We start from the raw sequence: 23,381 nt of genomic DNA on the forward strand, positions 1-23,381 counted from the left end.
TTGGTAGCTTTTATAAAGAATTATAATCATATATAAATATCATAGTCATTAATTCTCTCCATGTTTATTCTTCCATTATATTATCTCTGTTACTGGACCCATAAAACAGATGAAGACCTGTGATTCAGAGAGAATGGATTATTTATTAAAAATCAGTTAAAAAAATATTTGTTAAATGTCATTGGTCTGCCGGGTGTGGTGGCACACGCTTGTAATCCCAGTGCTTGGGAGGTGGAGACAGGAAGATAGCGCAGGTTCAAAGCCAGCCGTGCTGGCTTAAGAGACTGTTTCCAAATAAAAATACAAAAATGGGTCTGGGAGTGTAGCCCGGAAGTAGAAGGGTTTCCAGGAACCCTAGTACCACCAAAAAAATAAAAAAATAAAAAATAAAATAAAATAAATAAAATGTCATTGGTCTTAATTTTTAGTTATTTTATACCTTTTTAGTAAACTGATTTAAGTGTTCTATTTAGGTAACCAATACTGGTAAAATAGTAGGTCTAAATTTTTATTTGCAAATGGATTCAGGAATTTTAGTCCCTATAATTCTGATGCCAAAATTCAAGCATATATACCATCCACACTGTTTCACACTGTTCCACAATTCCATAATCACACATCACCCCATTTTTTTCTGGTCATGGGGTTTCCCACATACATAATGCCAGATGCAAAAAGATAGGGACTTCAATTATTTTGGGAATAATAACACTTCAATTGTCTGGGAGAGTGCAGTGCCTTGAGTCTTGATTTCTAAATATTTTTAGAATTGTAGTATGAATTAATCATTAACAATGTCTGCTGTTTTCCCTATTTAGAATTAATTGATTTTTTACATAGGGGTATCCAGTTTTCCCAGCACTATTTGTTGAAAAGCTTCCTTTTTCTCCAGGATATATTTTTAGATCCTTTCTCAAAAAGTAACTGCCTAGCCAAGACCATGCTGTTTTTATTTTATTTTTTTTACAATACTCTATATTATAATTTGAAATTAAGTATTGTGATGCTTCTAGCATGGTTCTTATTGCTCATACTTGCTATTCTGGGTCTTTTATTCACATGAACTTTACAACAGTTTTTTGGGGGTTTTCATTTTATTTTTTAAAGCTCTGTAAACAATACATTGATATTTCCATGAGTATTGCTTTGAATCTATAGTTAATTTTTTGCTAATATGGCAATTTTGATAATATATTTTCTGCTTAAACAAAAAAAAAATGAGTGGATAAAGAAAACTTGGTATATCCATACAATTTAATTCTACTCAGCCATGAATAAGAAAAAAAATGTCATTTGCGGAAAAATGAATGGGACTAGCGAATATTACATTATATGAGATTAGCTGTTCTTGGAAAGTCAAGGGTTATATTCTTTCTCTCAGATGTAAAAGTTAAAATAGGAAACATAAGGAACTTTAGACAAATGTGGAGATATAGCAGTAGAATAGTAGAAGGAGATTGTGGGAGGAAAGGAGGAAGAAAAAAGGTTAATTGAAACCCAGATGTAGTGGTACACACCTGTGATCCCAGTACTTAGGGTCCTGATAAAGAAGGATGGCAGGTCAAGAACATCCTCAGCAAGGTATGATTTATGAATGTATTTTTAAATATTTCTTGGTTCCTTGGCAAGTATATACTAGAATTTCTAGTTTTATTGGAAACAAAATTAGGTTATGGAAATTTTCTTTGATATCATAGGAAAGGATTCCATGATTTGAGTAAGCGAGAATTTGCACTTTGCATTTCTAAACTGGAAAACATTAATGATATTAAAAATTTGTAGTTCTACTCTCATCTGTAAAAATGAGAAAGGTATTTATTTTAAGTCCACTGATAATAAAAAATGAATATTAAATGACTTTACAGTCTAAGTATTCAGTAAATGGAGCTGTGATTCTCTTACTTTGATGTGTAACTTTTCTTCAAGTTATTTATAAACTGACAGGTCTCTTTGTTAATATGATAATGATCTGTCTCCCTTTTGGCCAGAATGGAAACTCTATGAGAAATAGATTTTTTGTGTACTTTTGGTTATTTCTATGTTGAACAGTACCTGGGATAGAGTAGGTGTTTAATTCCTCTGTGTTTCTGAGATGAATGTCAATATTTTATACATCAAAGGCTCATTCAGAATGCTTACTCAGGGCCAACACATGTTAATGTAATTTGAATATGCATCATGTTTTATCCAGGCAGGGTCCATGCCTTGAAAATTCAAAGAAGTTCAGGCTTTTTTGGGATAAATTTATGACATAATGTTTTGTCTTTGATCTTTTAAATTTATGCAATGGCCATGTTCTTTCTGAAACAAAATGGTTGTGTAACTTTGCCTAGCAACCTGCCTAATTAATGGCAAAATCTGACTCACAATCAGGTCCCTTGATTTAAATTTGTTTTCTTTTTTATTTCTTTTCTTCTTACTCTACTAAACCGGTTTGAATCAATGACAGAGTACTTTTAAAATATACTTTGTATTTCTGCTGTTAGCATTTCATGTACTCTGGGAATCTGGTTCAATAGCACTCCCAGGGCATCTTCCTCTTTCCCACTTTTCATGCTTATCTTCTCCACTTACTTCTGAGTTGTGCTTGTTTATTTTAATCCTTTCATATATTTTTTAGTTCTTCAGTCTTATCTTAGATAAGAAGTTTTCACTTTTATATTTTTCCATCAAATAAAAACTCTTGGTAAACACTCACTCAGCAAAAGTAATAATTTATTATCATATGCATAAAATGAAAACTGAATTATCAGGCAAATCTCATGTGTAATCATAAATTAAGTTAGCTACAATCGTATTTACATGGTTTGTACATAACGAGGAAGCGCTAAAAACTGTAATTGCTTAACATGCCCCTGGCTAATATATTGAAACACAACTTTGAGATTTGAGAATCAGAATATTTATATTTAGAATACATATTTCAAGTGTGTTCTCCTTCTAATAAAGAATTTTTATCATAAAATGCAACGTGCACTTACAAATATTTTGTATTTTCTCCCTTCCAGATTTCTGTTTATAACCACAGGGAAATTTCATTTCTGCAAGAAAAAGGCAGCTGTATTCTTAATATAGAGCAAAACTATAACTGCTTTAAATGTGGGGCTTTGACACATTAATTCAAGTTTTTACCATCTTCAGTTGCCAGACATTCAGTGAAAGACAGTGATGGGCTATGGAAAATGTGAGGAATACCAAAAATACTGTTTTTATTAAGCTTGCTGTGTCCTTAAAAATAAAAAAAATGCAAACTAGTGAAGCAGTTGTCATCTGTTGTACTTTTTTCATTTATTTTTAAAATAACTGTCTTCAAGCCAGTTGAGATTTTTCACTCTCTTGCCACTTTAAATGGGACCATCTTTGCCATAGACTTTTTTTTCTTTTTTACTATTTTATTGCATTATACTGTTACCTCAACATGCAGTTCATAGTGATGATGGCACACATGCACTCATCATTTGGTGAGTTTTTAATTTGAGAGGTTAATTATGAATTGAAACAGGAATTTCTAATTATAATAGTCTTTCTTTTCAAAGGGATCATCAATATTTTACTGGGAATTCATTGTTCCCTGCCCCTATTACCTATTTTACCCATATTACCTATTTTATGGATGTTTTAAAGCAGACAATCAAATTAATATATCTCCGCTTCAATGTTTTAGTGGGGTTCATTATTCTTTATTAGTAAACAATTTTGCAATGTTAGAAACAACAAATAGAAGACTTTGAAAGAAACATAGTAATTTAAAAGAGAAATTGAGGTCCAAAGAGAGACCGTGTCATTTCATGTAGAAATTTCCAGTTTTTGAAAGTTCAGAGGACTGATGATATAGGCAATGATAATGAGGATGGTACTCTTATGCCCACATGAGCAAAATCTGGGCTGTCTAGTAGAAAAAAACATCCAAATAAAATCCACTAGCTTTTATATTCCCATATCTCAGATCCGCTTCATGGGAAATGAATATTGAAAAAAGAATGCATATGATAAATTACTTTTTTGCCTTATGTTAGTAGTTATTGAGGGAATACTATTAGAAATTGAGTTATTATTAAGTAATTTTATAGAAATATTTATTGAATTGAATATATACACATATATTACATATATTGTCATATTGCTACATATAATTTAACATAAATATATATATGTAGACACACATATACACAATAAAAAACTCATAAGCATTTAAATAATAAGCATAATACTGCCCAAAGTTGTATAGTAATTACTTAGCAAAATAAGAATCCGCAGCACTCCTGCACTTTAGGACATAACTAGATTGATTTTCTGTTCCGTTTTCAAAATCAAAACTACTGGTTTTTATTATTTGTCCCTATATTTCTCTTTTAAGGATAAAACTAAAATATTAACTTAATTTTTGATTTGACCGGTTTTTATTAACATTTTTAATAATCTAAGACTTAGTCCAGGATCCTACACTGCACTTAATTATCATTATATCCTCAATACCCTCTTCCTGGGATGGTTCCTTCAGTTTTCTCTCATTTCATGAGCTTTAGATGTTTTGATGTTACTGGCCAGTTATGCAGAATATCCCTTGATTTGGGTTTGTCTGACATTTGAGGTTATGCATTATTTTGAATGACATCACAGAGGGAATGTGTCTTTCTCAGGTAAGGCTAGTTTTTAAAGCAGTTAATATAGTAATACTTAGATACTGTTATTAGCAATTTTATTACCACCCAGATAGTTCTTGATGTTGTGAGCTAATGAATTTCGGTGCATCATTCTTTATTTTTTTTTCTGAGTGTCATCCTATCTTTTATTTTTCAATTATGTAAAAAAAATTAACTTAAATTACATGTAAGGAAACTGAGGGCCCCAAAATATCAGGACTGTGAATCATACAGCTCACTGACAGATATTCATACCTCAGATGTCTGTCTTTGTAACTAAAGCTTACAGATTTCCCTCCCAAAAAACTTTACTGTGAAAACTTAAGAATTTCATGACCTGAGGGTATCCTAAAGAGATTCATGTGAACTCAACATTTTCTTTCATTTCCAGTCACAAGGCCCTAATTAGACATATCACTTCACAGTTTCATATGTAAGATTTATGAAGAAAGTTTTCTTAGAAATTTACCTTCAGTATACCGGATGTCCACCTTCTTTCTTTCCCTACTCCTGGAGTAATTTCATCTCTGTGTGGCCACGAGGGAAAGGAGTTTGCTCACTCCCCTAATAGGAATAAGGTATGTCACTGCTTGTGGTCGAGGATTCTTGGTGTGTCTTCTAAATAAACCTGGACCTAGAATATGATTTGGCTCAGCAAAACCCGGTGCTTGGGATCCCTGCTGAGGTCCGCCATCAAAACAGAAAAAAAATCAAATCTTACTCCGAATGGAGCCTTAATAACAGTTGGAAACTTCAGCCTCCTGCCTATAATTTATTTACAAAGAATCTTTTTGAAGGAAACTATCTTGGAGAATTCTGTGTAGCTTTGATGTTTTCCAAAGTAACACTGTAAAGATAGAAAGATGATATATAGAAAAACAGGGAGCTATGCCTGCAGGTATAAAATAAGATAGGTTAAAACGAGAAATCTTAAGTTCAGTAACTTATTTAAGTCATTTTTTTTATACTTTTCCTATGGTCAAACACCTGACTTGACCCTAGTAAGTCTTTTAATCTTCTATGGCCAATGGGTTAGCTTAGTATTTTTTTTCCACAAATACACAAATACGCACTTTTTTCAATGAAAATATTTTTTTTACTTTTATTTAGGGGGTAAAACTATTGGGTGCAGTATATAATACAGGGAAGGGAAGATAGATAATAAGAGTGCTATAGTCTGAATCGTTTTCAGGCCAATTTTGTATGTTGATACTGTAATCCACAGAGTGATTGTATTTGGCAAAAATGCCTTTGAAGAAGTTAACAGAGGTCATGTGGATGTGACCTTCATTCTCTAGGACTAGCATTCTTGTAAGAAGAGAAAGAGACACCAGAGAGCTGTGTGTGTGTGTGTGTGTATGTGTGTGTATGTGTGTATGTGTATATATGTATTCACACAGGAAAGATCACGTCAGGACACAGTGAAACATCATGTTTGGAAGCCCGTAAGAAAAGTGTCACCAGAAATCAACCTGCTGGCACCTTGATCTCAGATTTCTGGCTCCGGAACATATATATCTGTAGTTTAAAACACCCAGTGTATGGCTTTATTATAGTTATTTATTTTTCTTGTGTTATGGCAACCAGAGCTGATTAATTCAGGGTGTATCATTTATCCATAATTGCAGTGATGGGTCAATGAAGTGTACTTTACCTGGATAGTAGCAGAAATTACTGCACCTATGATTGATCTTACAAAAAACTAGGTGTTTGTATACTGGCTCCTAATTGGCATTGGCTAATGATTGCACTTCTGGATTATTAGTTTCCACAAACTTTCATTTATGTACAGAACAAATTTCCAACACTTTTGGAAGGAAAATAGATACCAGGAACACTGTTACAGTTTTGAGAGAGTATGGTTGTGAGGAAACTGTTCCCAGGGACCCCTGTTAGGGTCCCAGACACAATTTCCCTCAAACTACAACAAAACCCAAAACAACAAAAGGCAGAAAATTACCACGGGTTCTTGTCCTAAACTAAGAATAAATATGCATAGATTGGACAGTTGCTGAAGATTTAAAGAAGTTTATTAAAAGATAGAAATACAGAGGATAGGTACAGCTCCATACCAGACTGTCATGGAGGGGTGACTCGAATGAATACACCAAAGGGATCACACGTGGACCGGACTTTTTATACCCATGACCTCCATCTTGTTTGCATAATCCTGACATGGTGAATGTCCCTGTAAGGTACCTCCCCTAACCCTGTAAGGTACCTTCCCCAACAAGGTGTGGCAAGGTGTTTCCTTTCAGGAAGGTGGACCCCTCCTACCATCTTAGCTAGCTTAATCATGTAGATCTGCCTTTAGATACAGAAAGGCCTAGTTCTCTTCTCCTAAGATCTGTCTTTAGATAGAGAAAGGCCTAGTTCTCTTCTCCTATTGCCTTGTTAATTACTTTTAGCTATGTTAATTTACATTGGAATAGTTGTCTGCTTTTAGGCAGAAACCAAGTCCTTGCACAGATCTGCCCCTCACCCAATTTTTGAAATATATTAATAATTGTAGCTTTCTCAAATCTTCCTAGGCCATTTCCAATACTGGTACAAGATGTTTGCAGGGAGCATAAGAACAGTAAAAAGATCTGTGTATGCACAGGGTTGGGGCATGCAAGTAACACTGCCACGCCTGAGGCATGCTTAACTCCGGATCCGGAGAGAGCTCTTGCTTCTTAACTTTCCATGAGGAAAAGTATAGCTGAGTCTACAATGTGGTTAGTAAATGTATGTGTGTGTACCAGTATTAGGAAATGGCCTAAAAATATTTAAAAAAAGAAAAAGTTTTGGTACTAATATATCAAAAATTTGTTTATTGAAAGTGGAGTCTAAAAATGTAAAAAGAAAAGCAGTTAGGGCCTGGTTACTGCCAGGCACTTAGGTAGCTGTTATAATGTAAAATACCCTCACTAAAAGTAATTAGCATGGGGTAGAGGAGTTGGAACCTAGGACCTTCACATTCTAAAAACAGGTTTGCATAATAAATGACATCTAGCAAGAAGCTAAGAATTCCCCAGAAGTGTGGAAGAAGGGTACTGACCTTTTTGAAAGGAGAGCAGATATTATGTGGCCCCTGACCTTGTGGATCATTCTTGTCCTAACAAAGAAAACTAGGTTTACACCCACAGTAAGGCAGGAAGGTTTTTCCCAGGCCAGAAATCCCCCTTCTCATAACAAAAGGGTCCTGCAAGGAGTTAAGGGGCAGACTTACACCTAGGTCAAAGAATTACCTGGTAAAGCAAGATGGGGGACTATATTTTGTAGTTAGAACTCCGGTGACTTTGTTTCAAGCCACCCCTCTATCCTATCCCTCATTAGGGATAGTATAGGGCTGTATTAAACTATCTTCTATATTTCCATCTTTGTAATAAAAAACTCATTTAAGGCTTTAGCAAAAGTTTGGACTAGTGTTTTATCTATACCTAGTTCAGAACAAGAACCTGCGATTACATCTCTCACTGAAACAATTTAGGGGGCCTAATAGAGTCCCTGGAACAGTTCCCCCAACCTTAACAGTGTGCACATGTGATGAGCATGCATACGTGACGTGTGCATGTGTGTATTAATATGCAGTAGAGTGCACATTGTGCCAGGCTTAGGTGGAAATGAGGTCATTCTACCATTAATAACCTTTCCAGGGTTGGCTATCAGGTCTACTTGTCTATATTGTCTGCTGCCCCAGCAAGGCCATCTCCTTCAAGGCAAATTCACGTGCAAGTTCACAAATGTGAATACGAGTGTTCTGTAAGCAACACAAGGAATCCGTCAGGTTCTTCTGTGCTGAGTTTGGTCTCTTCGGTGACAGTCTTGACTGAGATTTAACGTCTTTGAAGCTACACATAATATAGTTCCTCCAAGCTAGTTTCAGAAGCTGCCCACAAGATTTGTTCTTATTCAGATCAGTATCTACTTCTCCCTTTACATTTTGCTCTTTTCCCCAACGTTTTATATAAGCACCATAATCTGTTAGTACAACACTTGCTATGTTTTGTATTTACATCACACCAAGGCTGTAAAGGTAAGTTATTACAATACACTTAGTACGTGTTTTGAAAAACAAGTGCAGAAATGCATATAATAGAATTTTTGCTCTTTTAGAATAATTTAAGACTAATTCTTCTGGATTTAAGCTATAGATAATAAGAAAAACACAGTATAATATAAAAGTATTTTATTATACTATGAGACTATTATAATACTTTCCAGTTATAATAGCAAAAATAATCTTTCAAGGTCTGAATAAAACATTTCTAAATGCATCTGAAAGACACAAAAAATTTTCAGCAGAATAAACAAATATATTTGATTCTAAAGATACAACTTCCTAAATTGCTAGTTTTAAAATGCATATATTTTGTGACCTGATAAAATACTATTAAGAGCATATTGGAGGTAATAAATCTGTTATTAAGTTCAAAAAGTAGTACATTAAACATATTAAAGTCAGGTAGCAAGCTGAGATGAGATATGATCACCTTCACTTGGTGGAATTTAATTATATACCTATTACTTTAACTTACTATGTGATGAGTATTTACAAAGCAATGAATAGGAAAAAATCTCCAGAAAAATACAGATGGTTTTAAACTACATAAATATTTTTCAGTCATAATATACTTAATATTAACTGTTGTGTGTATGGAAGCCTCAGTATGTGTTACAGATTGAGAGAATACGGTTGTGGGGAAACTGTTCCCCAGGAACCTCTGCGAGGGTCCCGGACACACTTTCCCCCAACCCATAACAAAACCCAAAATGACCCAAAACAAAAAAACCGCGGGTTCTTGTCCTAAGCTAAGAATAAATATGGATAGCTTGGACAGTTGCTGAAGATTTAAAGAAATTTATTAAAAAGATAGAAATACAGAAAATAGTTACAGCCCCATACCAAAATGGCATGAACTGGGAGGGTGGCCCGGGCCAACTCACCACTCCCCAGATACAGCACGTGGACTGGACTTTTTATACCCATGACCTCCATCTTGTTTACATAATTCTGAAGTAGTGAATGTCCCTGTAAGGTACCTCCTCTTATCCTGTAATGTACCTCTATAGTATTTTTGTTTTCTATTTAGTTTCTGTTCATTTTTATTGTTTAATTTCCTGTATTATCTTTTACTTATGATATTTTTGTTCTTGAATTTGTTAATTCATTTGGTCATCCTTCCTTTTTTACTTCCTCTTTTGAATTCAGTTATCTTTCCCCTAGACCCTTTTATGAAGTTATTTCAGTGAGAGGTTGGGAAGAAATTACAGAGCTTGCAGAATTTTACAAATTTCTCACATTCATGAATCCTGATTTAGAATACATATTTAACTTAAAAAAAAAAAAAACGGGATGGACCAGTTAGACACCTACACTAAGCTGATATTTTTTAATTTAGTTCTTTATGTTTTGATCATGGCTTAACTAAAAAATATATATTATCAAGGTTTGGAGGTTTTGACATGTGCGTCTCATGTATTCTTTTTTTCTTGTATTTGCAAAGTAAATATGTCCAAATATCATGCCACTATAAACCAAGTTTCTCCTCATATATACCTGTGAGATATTTGGGCCTTTTATAAGTCATGCCATTGCCTTGAAACACACTATCAAAATTGAAAACCACTCTGTGAATTCTCTAATATCTAACATTAAATTTTTCTAATTTTTTAAATGGAGGAAAATGACACCTTTATAAAGTATTTTTATGCTAATAAGGTCTGGGTATTGCTTTTGTTTCAATCATTCTGGACTCATGTCAAATGTTCAAATGTGTTTTTTAAATAACAATAGTATATATATATATATATGTGTGTGTGTGTGTGTGTGTGTGTGTGTGTACTAAATTGTTTTCTTTTAATCAGAGCAGGTTATCTGGCCATATTAACTGTAATGCGGAGATAGCCTGGTATACAATGACCAACTTGATTATTCATTTCTATTTTTCTATAAGCCTTTGTTTTATTATTTAAATGTGTCTGTATTTTAGATTAAATATTTTACTATTGCATATTTCTCCCAAGTTAATTATTTTGTTTCTCATTTTCCTTTTGCGGTTATCTAAGAACTTAACATGTAAGCCCTTGATTTGTCAAACTTCAGTAAAGTATTAAAATATAGGTGAGTTATCTTAACTTCATTAACTCTTTCTGAATCATATATACTATAGTATAATTATATAAATGATTTGAAAGCTGACAGGTACTATTAGTATTTTTTAGTCAATGACCATGTGGATGTGCATGTTTTTATTTGTTCTATATTTTTCCCTTAAACTGGTAGTAATACATTTCTTTAGTGTCTCTTAGCTTAAATATTTTCACTTCTTTTTTTAATTATGTGTGGCATTTTCAGTATATTTGGGGGTTCTACATTGAAGTGTTTTTTTTCATAACATGTTAAATATAACATGAGTTTTAATGTGATCATTTTCTGGATTCTTTGCCTCAGGATAAGTTAGTTCTGAGCCCTGGTTTCTGGTTTCTGGTTTTGTTCCCTTCAAGGTAATAGAGTGTCTTTTTTTTTTTTTTTTTCTATTTGGCTTCTTAGTGGTTTGTTTTCTATCTGCTTTTGTTGTCTTTTTCTTTGCTTTTTAGCAGTTTTAGTATGATTTGCCCAAGTAGGGAGGTTGATCTTTGTTGTATTTTTTTAACTTGAATATCCTGCTGAGATATTTTCCTATTGCCTCCTATATCTTAGAAGTCTTTTAAAAATTTTTTTATTGGTGTATTGTACTCATATATCATAATGGAATAAATAATGGTAAAGACATACCTGCACACATCACCCAATAATTTCTGATAAGTCAAGACATAAATTATTTAACTATTGTTTCTTTTATTTTCTTCATTCTTTCTTTTAGGCACTATATTTAATACTTAAAATTTTTTCTAATATTTGATGGGTCTTTTATGATTTCAATCACTTTTATTTTATAGTTTAATCTATTTGTTTCTGCTGTGTTCTAGCCTGAGCTGTGTGGTCAACTTTCAACTATGTCAAAATTGTGTCTAATCATTGTCCAATCTGTTATAAAGTGAATCATTTTAATTTGTGATTTAGCAGCAATTGCTAAATGGAAAATGGGCTTTAAGGGTCAATTTTCGTTTTTAGTTTACTCCTTGGCTTCTTATTTCCTTAAGTATATTTTTTGAAAATATTACTATCCATTTTTTCTTTGTTGTTCACACTACTGGTATGGGAGCAAAAAAACCTACTATTCAATTAAAAGAGATTGTTTTTTCCACTAAGCTTTAGAACTCTGTTTTTTTGAGTGTGCTTCTAGAGATTGAACCCAGGGACATTTGACCACTGAACTAACCTGCCAGTCCTTATTTCTTTTTATTTTTGAAACATGGTCTCTATAAATTGCCACATGCTAGCTTTGAACCTGTCATCCTCCTGTCTCAGCCTTCCAAGGACCTGGATTACAGGCTCGTGCCTGGTTTAGAGTCTTAATTCTCTTTTTTTTTCAGTTTGAAAAGTGATATAAGAGTTCCCTTTATTATGTATATATTTATAATTTACTATGGTATATTCTTCATAATTATTTACCTTTTGATATAGAATTTTAAAATATTCTTTTGACAACCAAATATTTTCTCTCTAAATCTAAATAAAGGAATGGATAATCGCAAATAATATTGTTGATATATCTGTTTTTATTTGAAAGGAAAAAAGAAACACCAAAATGTTAAGACTCCAAGCATTTGACCCAGAAACAAACAGCTAGAAAAAGACCAATATTCTATTTTCTTTAGTTTTTAATGCATTTCACAATGTTAAAAATATTGAAGAGTTTTATATAAAGAAATACTGCAAGTCAAGAGTTATGTGTGACTACCTAATAATTTTATTGCTGATGGTCTCATTTTTCAATAAGAAAAGCATTATATTTTATATTGTTTTTTAATATTTTTAAGAAAAAAATCAAATCATAAAGGATTATGCATATGAAAAACAAAAATAATTTAGATTGTGGAACAAATTGAAAAATTACAACAGTAGCAGAAACAATGGGTAATTTGATTAATACTATGCATGTACAAAAACTCTCACTAGATTTTAGCAATTTACTATTGCTATATAATAAATATTTATGTCATCCCTAAATTCAAAGGGTGAAATCTAATTCCCATTGTGATGATATTTGAAGCTAGTGGCTTCAAGAAGTGAGTAGGTCTTCTGAAATGAAATTAATATCATTACAAATGAAAAGCTAGAAAGTTTTGTTGTACTTTTTGTCAAGTAGGGACACAGCAGGATGTTGGTCATCCATGAATTGGAAGTGGGCCCTCAACAGATATTGAATCTCCCAACAACTAGACTTTGAGCTTCCTATACCTCCAGCTCTGTTAGAGGAAAAGTGTTTCTAAACATCCAACTTATGGTATTCTGTTAGAGCAGCCAAAACTAATTGAGATTATTACATATCTATTGAGATGGGATGCAAAAATGTATTTCAAAGTGACTGAATCTTCATGAACCATGAACCATGATTTAATTGGCAAGAAATTAGCATATTTGTTTGATACCAGCATTTTCATATTATAGACATTTTCTGAAACATCTTTATCTGGGGGTGTGAATGAAATTGGATATGGAGATATAAATGAAATTTGATATGAGGATATGAATGGAATTTTAAATCAGCATTTCATTGCCAGCATCCTCACTACTATGATCCAAAATACCCTACTACTAAAACTTAGAGAAAGGAATATTTATTTGATCATGGTTCTGGAAGTTTCAGTCCATGTTAAGATGAGTCACACGTGCAGACTTGACATCAGGGTGCAGCATAGAAATACAGAGACAAACAAAGGGAGGAAATGAAAGAGGTGAGGGACACACACACACACACACACACACACACACACACACACACACCACGCCCGGCAATGTATATATTTTCACTTTATAGTCTAGAATATTACTTTAATTATCATCACCATACAAAAAAGGAATAGAAGTACGAAAAGGATAATTAAGTCACCCAAGGTGACAAGATCAGTAAGTATAAGAGATTATCCGTCCCCCAAATCACGTGATTGGTGTTGGTGTGACCACAACACCTGACAAAATCAACTTAGAGAAGGAAACATTGACATTGGCTCATGGTTTCCGAGGTCTCAGTCCACTGTCAGCAGCTCCATTGCTCTGGGCCTGAGGGGAGGCAGGATGTCATGATAAAAAGACTTGGCGGAGGAAAGCTATTTAGCTCGTGCCAGCTTGATACAAAGGGTTCAAGAAAGTGGTTAGGAGAACAGAAACCCACACATAGCATGTCTACAGTGGCCTACTTTCTCCCAGTGATGAGCTTAGAGCATCCAAGATCCCTTTACTTCCTGGAAAGACCATCTCTGGACACTAGTGCATCACAGAATGTTCCAGATCAGAATCCTACCATCAAGGTAGATCATATGAAAGGCACAGTCATTGGAGTCATCTGGATTATGTCTCAAGGGGAACACCTGCAGGGTAAGCTTGTTTCAGGTTCACAGTTCAATCCACCAGTGGGTGGGCATGACTTTCTTGGCTATATAGGTCAATCATGGATGTGATTCAGTGTCCATCTTAGAGTTGGAAGTTTTCTCTGATGCTCTGTTCCCAGGCTTCTTCTGATTCCTTGACAACATCTCATTTTAAGCCATATTTTTATTAGATATATGTGAAGATAATATGTTGACTCATTATTTTCAAAGCAAATTTTAAATTAGAATAAGTTTATATAATGTGTAAGACAGCTAGTTAATTCTGTAATTTTAAACCATCAATAAATATGTAAAACATCCAAGCTTCCAGATGGATCTTCAACCTGAAGAATCTGCTCCAGCTTTGTGAAGAAACCATTAGAAGCAGAAGACACAGGTAAGTCATGACCGTTTCCTATCCTATGGAAATTGTGAGATACTGAGTGTGTGCAACTTTTTTGAGACCATTATGTTTGTTATGCTTTTTGTAACTTGATACGCATCAATAGATAGCTAGTACATTGGCTATAGAGTATCTAGGGCTATGTAAGTTTGGTGGGAATATTATTCTTCATATCCATCTTTTGGAAAGAGTCACAGAAGCAAGACTTTCCTTTCTTTTACTAAATTTTCTCAAGGTAAGAAAAGTAGATTTTCCATACTTCATGATACACCACCATGATTATAACTTTTACCTATTTTTGTGAGCCTCTAAATATCTGCTTCAAATTTTCTAAATGTTTTGCAGCTTTTTTCCTCTAACATATGTGTTTGACACTTCTGTCAAAAATCAGTTGGCTATATGTGTATAGATTTGTTTCTGTATTTTCAATTCTGTTCATTGTCAATGTGTCAAATTTTGTTTCTATATCATGCTGTTTTTTATCACCATGTCTCTGTAGTATAATTTGAAGTCAGGAATTGTGATGCCTCCTGCATAGTTCTTACACCTGAGAATTTTGCTGGCTATTCTGTGCCTTTGTTTCTCCATTTGAAATTTAGGACTGATTTTTTTTCCTAGGTCTAAGAAGAAAGACATTGGCATTTTGATAGGGTTTGCTTTGACTATAGCTCACTCTTGGTAGAATGGAATTTTGATAATATTTATTCTTCCTATCCAAGAGGATGGAAATTTTTTTCCATCTTATAAGACCTTTTTGAATTTCTGTCTTTAATATTTTATCATTTTTGTAGAGATCTTTTACTTCCTTATTTTCATTTATTCTTAAGTGTTTTTGCAATTATTGTGAATAAATTCTTTGCTAATTATTATTTAAATTGATTTTGTATCCTGCTACTGTGTGTGTGTGTGTGTGTGTGTGTGTGTGTGTGTGCGCACGCGCGTGTGTGTGATGTTTGGAATTCCATCCAGGGTATTCTACCTCTGAGAAACACCTCCCTTATTTTTTTTAAGTTATTATTTGTTTGGAAACATGCTTTTATTTTTAAATTTTTAAGAGTCTTACTAAGTTATGAAAACTGTTCTTGAAATTTAAAACCTCCTGTCTCAGCTTCCTAAGTGCAGGTGTGTACCATGCTCGCTTAGTATATACAGTTTTGTATATCCCTTAACTGGAGGAAGAACTATGACCATGAAACTATGAATAAGAGTGACACTTTAGGATTAGGATATGTTATACTGGAAGAGTGAAGATGTATTTAGAATGTGACAGCCTGTAATCTGTCAATTTGAATTTAATCAAAAGGGATATTATCCAGGGTGGCCTTAATGTCATCATTAGAAATCCTTAATAACGAATCCAGAGGTCAGAGGTAGAAAAAAAGCAGATAGATTCAGATAAACAGATATGTGCTTTTGCTGGTCTGAAAGAAGAAAGCTGTCATATTTTGTCATATGTCAGGGTCATATGTCAGGAATAACAATTGACCTCTGGAAATTCAGCTCTCCCTTCTACAGTTAAAAAGTAATTAATTAAAAAATGTATTTTGCCAACAAGCAGTGAGCCTGGAATTTACCCAGTAAAACCCAAATGTCAGTCCAGTGAGCCTTAAGAAGAGGACTCAGCACATGTCTAGGGTCTTGAACTGTGGAGACTTGAGAGGGTGTATTTGTGATTAAGCTGCAACATTTACGGTTAAGTCGTTATGGGACAAAGAAAACTAATGTACACATAGAAAAGTAAAGGAACATGTTTAATTTTCATAGGAGGAAGTCTTCTGTTATAAATGTTATCTTCTTTAATAATTTAAGACATTAAGCTTGTGTCACTACCCAGTTCAAAATGTTTCTTGTCATCTAACCCCAATTCTGCCAAATCCACTTGAAACAATTCAGTAACAAGTGTTTGTTCCATCGAGTTCAATTTCTGTCCTTATTTGGAGCTGACCTAGTTAAAAACTGGTCAGCAATTAACAGATAATTTGCCCGAGTCATCATTCTTGGGTGTTCATTTCTGAAAGAAGCCTTTGTCAAAACGTCAATCTTTGTATTCTGCTGTGACTATAATCTGGTGTCTTTCCAGCTCTTGCTGAATGAGGAGCTAAATATGCATTTCTATTTTTGCTGTTAATTAAAAGTGCATGACATAGTAGAGTTGTAGAGTTGAGAACGGAGCTCACCAGTATACTTGTTCCCTTTGTGGTGCATGCTGTAAACCAGAAGCGGAGCTAGACCAGCTTCATTACATCCCTACTGTTCTTTTTAAATATTAACACATGTTAACAATATATCCTTAGAACCAAGGAAGAACACATTTACATAACTGGGGCTTATTGCACATGTGATCTTCACTGCCAAAAGAGAATCAGCAAACATTGTAGGAAAGAAGCCTGCGGCTTTGAGAGTAAGAATGCCTTGGAGGCTATTTGGAAGGTAAAACTCATTGACCAAGCAGGTGATTAGCATGCTTACGGACAGGGGTTCAATTCCCAGCACATACACAATACCAACTACAAAGGTTCAGAGGAATACGGGGAATAAGCTAAAGTTCTTACGAGGCATCTGACCTTGAAAAGATTATTTAACTTGTCTGAGCTTTAAGTTCTTCATCTGTACTTGATAAACTCCTTTGCTCTTTTCTTCATGTCAGAAGTCACCTGGATAAATGACTGTGTCTATTAATCTCCCCAGTGTCTCTCTCATCTATCTCCTTCTCTTTATCTCCACCTTTCTACTTTTCTGGCAAAAATCATTTCATCTAGATTCTTCAAACAGTCCCACTTTCTCCCTATTTTTTATCTTCCCCATTTATCCTTCATGCTGAAGCCGGAATTATCTTTCTCACATCTATTTTTATAAGTGATAATTCTCCTTTCCTCAAAACCTCTCATCATCCACCAGATTCCTCATTTTCAATAGGATGAGCTAAGGCAAACTCTTAGCAGCCCACTCAATGTGAATGATGATGTCATCTCTCTTTCAGGAAGGAATTCCAGCAGGATGTGTTCTGGCCATAGACAGCCACTTCTAATGGCAAAGCAGGCTCTCCACTCCATGCCTCTTTCCCTGAGGCCTTTTTCCTTCTTTGTCTAATGAAATCCATTCCCGTTCCAAAGCTCTATTCCGGATGCTATCCCTTAGGAAAGCCTCCCCTTTCACACTGTGAATGAATCTGCTGCTCCTCAGTGTTCCCATGGAAGTGCACAGACATCCCACAGATGTTTATCCAACAGCTGAATGCAGTTGGTTTTAAACAAAGCTCTAACATAGTGAACTGGAAACATCATGAAAATATATTGTTGGCTCTTTCACATCCTCCCTGAGCTGCATGTGCTCATAAAAAACTCACTGAATGTGCATGGCAATCGGTGATGTCATGAGTAGATATGGTGATGATAACAACCCTTTCCAACTGTTGCTAATAACTTGTGCTAACAGCATTGTATGGGTTGAGCACTATGATAAGTTCATGGTGGATGCTATTTTTTCCTCTGTATTATAGACAGCTATACCCAAGTTTGTTAAAATAAGTACTTATTTTAGGCTAAACCATGAGTAAGGGGAATAAGTTAAGTGAATGCTACAGGGATTGTTATACACTTCAAATATCTTTATTTTCCTCTCTGTCAGGATATAACTAATATTGCCAAATATTGTCATATTTTTGTGCTCTGGTATGTTCTATTTCTCAATGGAAATCATCCTAAATATTAATACTCATAACAAAGCCCTGTGAATACCAAAAATGTGGTCTATTTTAGGTGAATACTTGTTTGGGGAAATATTTTTGTAAGACATGACATCTAAATCCTGAAAAAATAATGTTTTAATACTTTGAGACTTAAGTATAAAATTGGGATCTAATTGTGGAATCTTTTAGGTTTTCATTATGAGTTTACTATATTTGTTGTAAACTCAGCATAAAATGCAGTGACATTTAGTGATTTCATGCATATTACTCCCCTGAAAAACATTAATTTAGGAGACTAGAATATAAATCATAAGCTGTATAACTCTGAATTTCATACCAGTTAATACCTTTACAAAAGACTATCTAAAATTAAATATCTTAAATTACATGTGCAGGTGTCGAAGGTACTGGATTCTCTCTGACCTTCTTGTGTTGCCCTCTGTATTTCATGTGATGAGACTTCTTGACATTTGTCAACAGACTCTGCATATTTGATTTTTTCTTACAGCACAGTGAATCTGCCATGCCTTGTTCTTTTGAGTTCCTCAGGTTCAGGATGTATCTGAAAATGAAGATCATTGAAATGGAAATAAGGAAATTTGACAGATGTATTTTATTTATGAGCTAAATCTATTCCTTTGCCTTCCAAGCACCAGATTTCTAACCAGATGAACTAACTTGTTATTGTTGCCCCTCATTCTTTGTAGAACCTAAGAAATCTGGTATCTAAATTTGCTTATTCTGAGAGTATCTATTTTAAATCATTTTCCCTTTACTGTATCATTAAAAGAATATGAGAGAAGGTAAGTGACGTTATTAGTAGAGGAAGTGTTTAACAAATAATAAAAAAAATTGTTAAAAGATAAATATTTTATTTTCTTAAAAGGGACAAGTGTCAATCACTAAGCCAAACATGTGAAAGAGGGAGGGAATAGAGAATGGAGAAAGAATTGAGGAAGAACTAAATGATTATGTGTGTATGTATGATTCTGCCATCTTTTACCCCATTAAGATGTATGACTACACTGCACTGATAAAATAAACAAATAAAAATAAAACAGAGGGACAAGTAAAGAAATGGGGTGAATAAGCTAATAAAAGCAGGACAGGATGCTTTTCTCTACAGTATTGGAAATAGCTGAATTTGGTAACATTAAAGCCGTTTAATGCTAGACATTGAGAAGCGTAAGCTACCATCTAATAGTAAAGGAAAATATAGGCATTTTAAATATGTGACAAATCCTATCACATTCATCTATTCTTCTGACTCATTGTTTCAACTTAGAAAAATTAAGTAAATAAAGTGAGATAGAATTATCTATGACATGAAGTACAAAAGAGCATCCACCATGAAGAGATACTACAAAGAGCAAACGACTCAGTCTATCTAATGCTTTCAGCACAGCACCGATGAGTAATAATTGGTGAAGATTATTATTGCCTTATCTACCCATTCATTCCTCTGTTTTTCTTTCTTAAACACTCAGTGAGCTCTCACTGAGCATATACAGTTCAGTGAGAATATAAAAGTGTTGGAAAATAAATAATTTGTTGAGAAAGATTACTCTCGCCGGGCATGGTGGTGCATGCATGTAATCCCAGCATTTGGGAGGCTGAGACCTGAAGGATCGTGGTTCACGGACAGCCTCAGCTACTTAGTGAGGCCCTCTAAAACTCAGTGAGACCCGGTTTCAAAATAAATAATGAAAAATAGGGCAGGGGTTGTAGCTCGGAGGTCAAATGCCCCTGGGTTCCATCCCCAGACCCGCAAAAAAAAAAAAAAAAAAAAAAAAAAGAAAGATTAGTCTTGGTATAGATGATACTCACAAAGCTCTGTTTTCATTCTTAAGACATTTAAACTTCTGAACTTCTATAGCTATGGTAAGATCAGAATGTGGGCTGGGTGAACTTTTATTACTGTCACATTAAGTCCTTCTCACCATGATTAATGTCACTGCACATATTTATTTGTGATATATAACAATGATCTCTGGGAATAATCATTAGATGACTCTGTTATTATTTGTGCAAGGTGACATAGAATTAAAATATATAGGGTTAACCCAAACTAGAGGTAGTATCAAAACACTTTCCTGGTGAATCATAGAAACAGGATATGAAGGAATTGACAGTGGAGAAAGCTATGGGTAGAGGCCTGGGGTGGGAAATTGCAACAGTTTATTCAGAAGTGGTGGGGTGACATTGTTAGAGAAATGTAAGGGCCTGAGCACTGGGCCCCTAGGATACCAAGAACTGCATAAACACTGGTCTGACAGTACCAGGAACAGACTAGATGCTATTGTATGTCAACCATGCCTTTTATACAATGATATATGAAAGTGCTATTAACAAAAGAGAAATAAATATAAGGATACTTTATTTAGTTACCTTGACATGAATAAATAGTTGTTTCCTCACTGAAAGGAGAATTTATCACAGGTATAGAAAGAGTACAGTTCAACATTCTGTCTTTTAACAACCCAAGCTGGCTTCATTGGTATCTTATACAAAGCATTACCCCAAGAATATGTTAGGATTTTCAAGTCTTTTAAATCTGGCAGGAAAGTAGAACAATTCATAATGCTAAAATGTCTTGGCTAACACAAACACTTGATTTTGCCTGAATGTTTAGGCCTAAAATGCATAAAGTGTAAATACAGTTCACTCACACAGCTCAGAGAAGCTTAATGGTGCTTTAAGGGCAAATAACAAATGTGTTATTTTTTGAATCAATGTAAAGAAATAAGGAACCTGTAGAGGTCAGTTAGTTCAACCACAGAAGTGACACTAAAATTCCATTAACCCCCAAAGACCCTTACTGAGTTTTTAAGTACATTTTGCTTCGATACTTGTGTTAGAGTAAGTTACAGTTTGCCTCATATAATGTACTTGAGATTTTGTGGAAAATGTAATTACATTTGAGTAAGACACAGGTACCTGATCCAGAGCAAAGTTGCTACTTTCCAAGTCCATCCAAAACTTCTATCTTTGGGCCAATAAAATTTCTTTCTCATGTAACATTTCCTATAATCTATAAACTCCTTTTACTTACCTCTAACAGACTCACTGTGAAGCTTCACACTAAATCCAGAATTCATTTTTGCCACTGTCTACTGTACACTGAAGAGTCCTAGGCAATCTGCCTATCCTCTTTCTAGGACAGAGCTTGAGTTGTAGCCCTACCAAGAGGTGAGATGTTTATTTCTAAACCTGTTTATACTGTGTGCTGATTATCATAATTATGTAATTTGACTGTTATTTGCTTTGTACAATCATGCATAAGTGGAGTTGAGTCCTTTGGACAGACTAACAACAACAACAAAAAAGATCTACTACAAAGTATGTGTGGCTAAAAGAGCTTTAAAATAGACATTCTCTATGTTCTTGCTGCTCTTGAAGAAAACATCCTGGTAGTTACAGTAGCTAAGTAGTTGTACAAAAGAAATGGAACAAAGCCTGTTGGTTCCCCACTTACCTTTCCTTAGCACTCAGTCTTCAAGTATAGCATCTTCACTTTTGGGTGAAAGCTTTTTGTTTCCAGAACTTTTTTTACCTACTAGCTCTAAAAATCAGTTATTATTCAGAATCAATATTCCTTATAGGAATACAATGGGAAAATGTATATAAATACCCAAATCACTAGCACTCTGAATACAATATCTCCAAAAGGCATAGTCTCTACTGGTGCCTAGGTTTTTCTAGTGAGCTCAGATCTCACTTATAGCTCTTACTGGCCTTGTGATTCATTCATTGACTGGCTGTCTTTTATGTCCAGTCTCTTGTTTCCATTTTTCTACCAATATTTCCTGGAAACACATCCTAATAAACTATATATATCCAAATTCTATGCCTGCATCTATGTCAGCTGGTATTTTAGTGAGCTCAGTGTGCCATAATAAAATACCGTTGATAGTGTGTCATCCTTATAAAAAAGAAAAAGAGTGGTGTATTCATTCGAGTCACCCCTCCATGCCACTCTGGCATGGGGCTGTATTTCTATTTTCTGTATTTCTGTCTTTTTAATAAACTTCTTTAAATCTTAAAAAAAAGAAAAAGATTAAAATACCATGCCCCTGTTCTGGTTACAAAATCCTAGCCAAGATAAGGAAAAAATGAGAGTAAGCCTGGGCCAGAAACTCCAAATGCATGTTAGATTAAAAGATACTGGATTTCTCTTAAGCATAGAGGGAATAAAGACAAGTCAGTGTTATTTGTGGCAAGCCTCTTCATTTGTACTTCAGGACAGTTCTTTGGGATGCTATCTATACAAGCAAACTAAACTGATGTGGATGGGTCAATTCTTCTGTAGCCTAACATACATAACCCACTCTTAATGGGGATAGGGTAGAAGAAAGGACACTTCCACATATTTAGTTATGTACTACAGTACTACAGCAGCTCCGACTTCTCCATCATTCCATCAAAGAACAAAAGGCTTAAGCATACAAATTATAGGATGCAGCTGTTTGGAATCATCTAGAAAGTCATAACTAAGTAACAATCTTACACTAGTACATAATCTTTTCTAAGAATTATCTACATTTTGTAGGATGAGACTGGACATAAATGAGTGATGTGTGCATGGATGCTTCTACCATCTTGTACTCCATTACAATGCACCAAAAATTAAAAAAAAATATTCTGAGCCAACTTTTTCAGCTGTGAACTTGTAACACTGAACAAATTATATCCTCACACAATATGATAGTAGGATGTGCATATATAAGCTTAGCCACTCCAAAAGGGAGACATAAGAAAGAAAGGCGCAGTGAAATATTTCATGCAAATGCAAACTTAGAAAGGTGAATTTCACTAGATTTTATGGCATGAGTGTGGCCCTCTTTGGTTTGTTGCTCTCCTTTCATCTCCTTTGCTCTAGAAGGTGAAGCTGCTGCTCTAAAGGTTCCAAGCAGTCAGAGCCCCAAGATTTCCCTGAGGAGATAATCTAGTGTGTTGAAACTGAGATTGTGTCCCAGATGAAACACTTGTGAACCACCATTACAGTCCTTCATTCCTCCTATTGATTAATAGTACATATTCTGACAGAGAAACAATTTATTCCTTGTTGGCTATTGTAATTAGTACTTCAATGAGACATTCTTATGTTTTTTGTTCCAGAATAGACATCAAGATGACCTTTATTCATTGAAGGATTACATGATGATACAAGTTACCAGCCACTTTCCAA

Source organism: Muscardinus avellanarius (assembly GCF_963383645.1).
Source record: "Muscardinus avellanarius genome assembly, chromosome: 6".
Lineage (NCBI taxonomy): Eukaryota > Metazoa > Chordata > Mammalia > Rodentia > Gliridae > Muscardinus > Muscardinus avellanarius.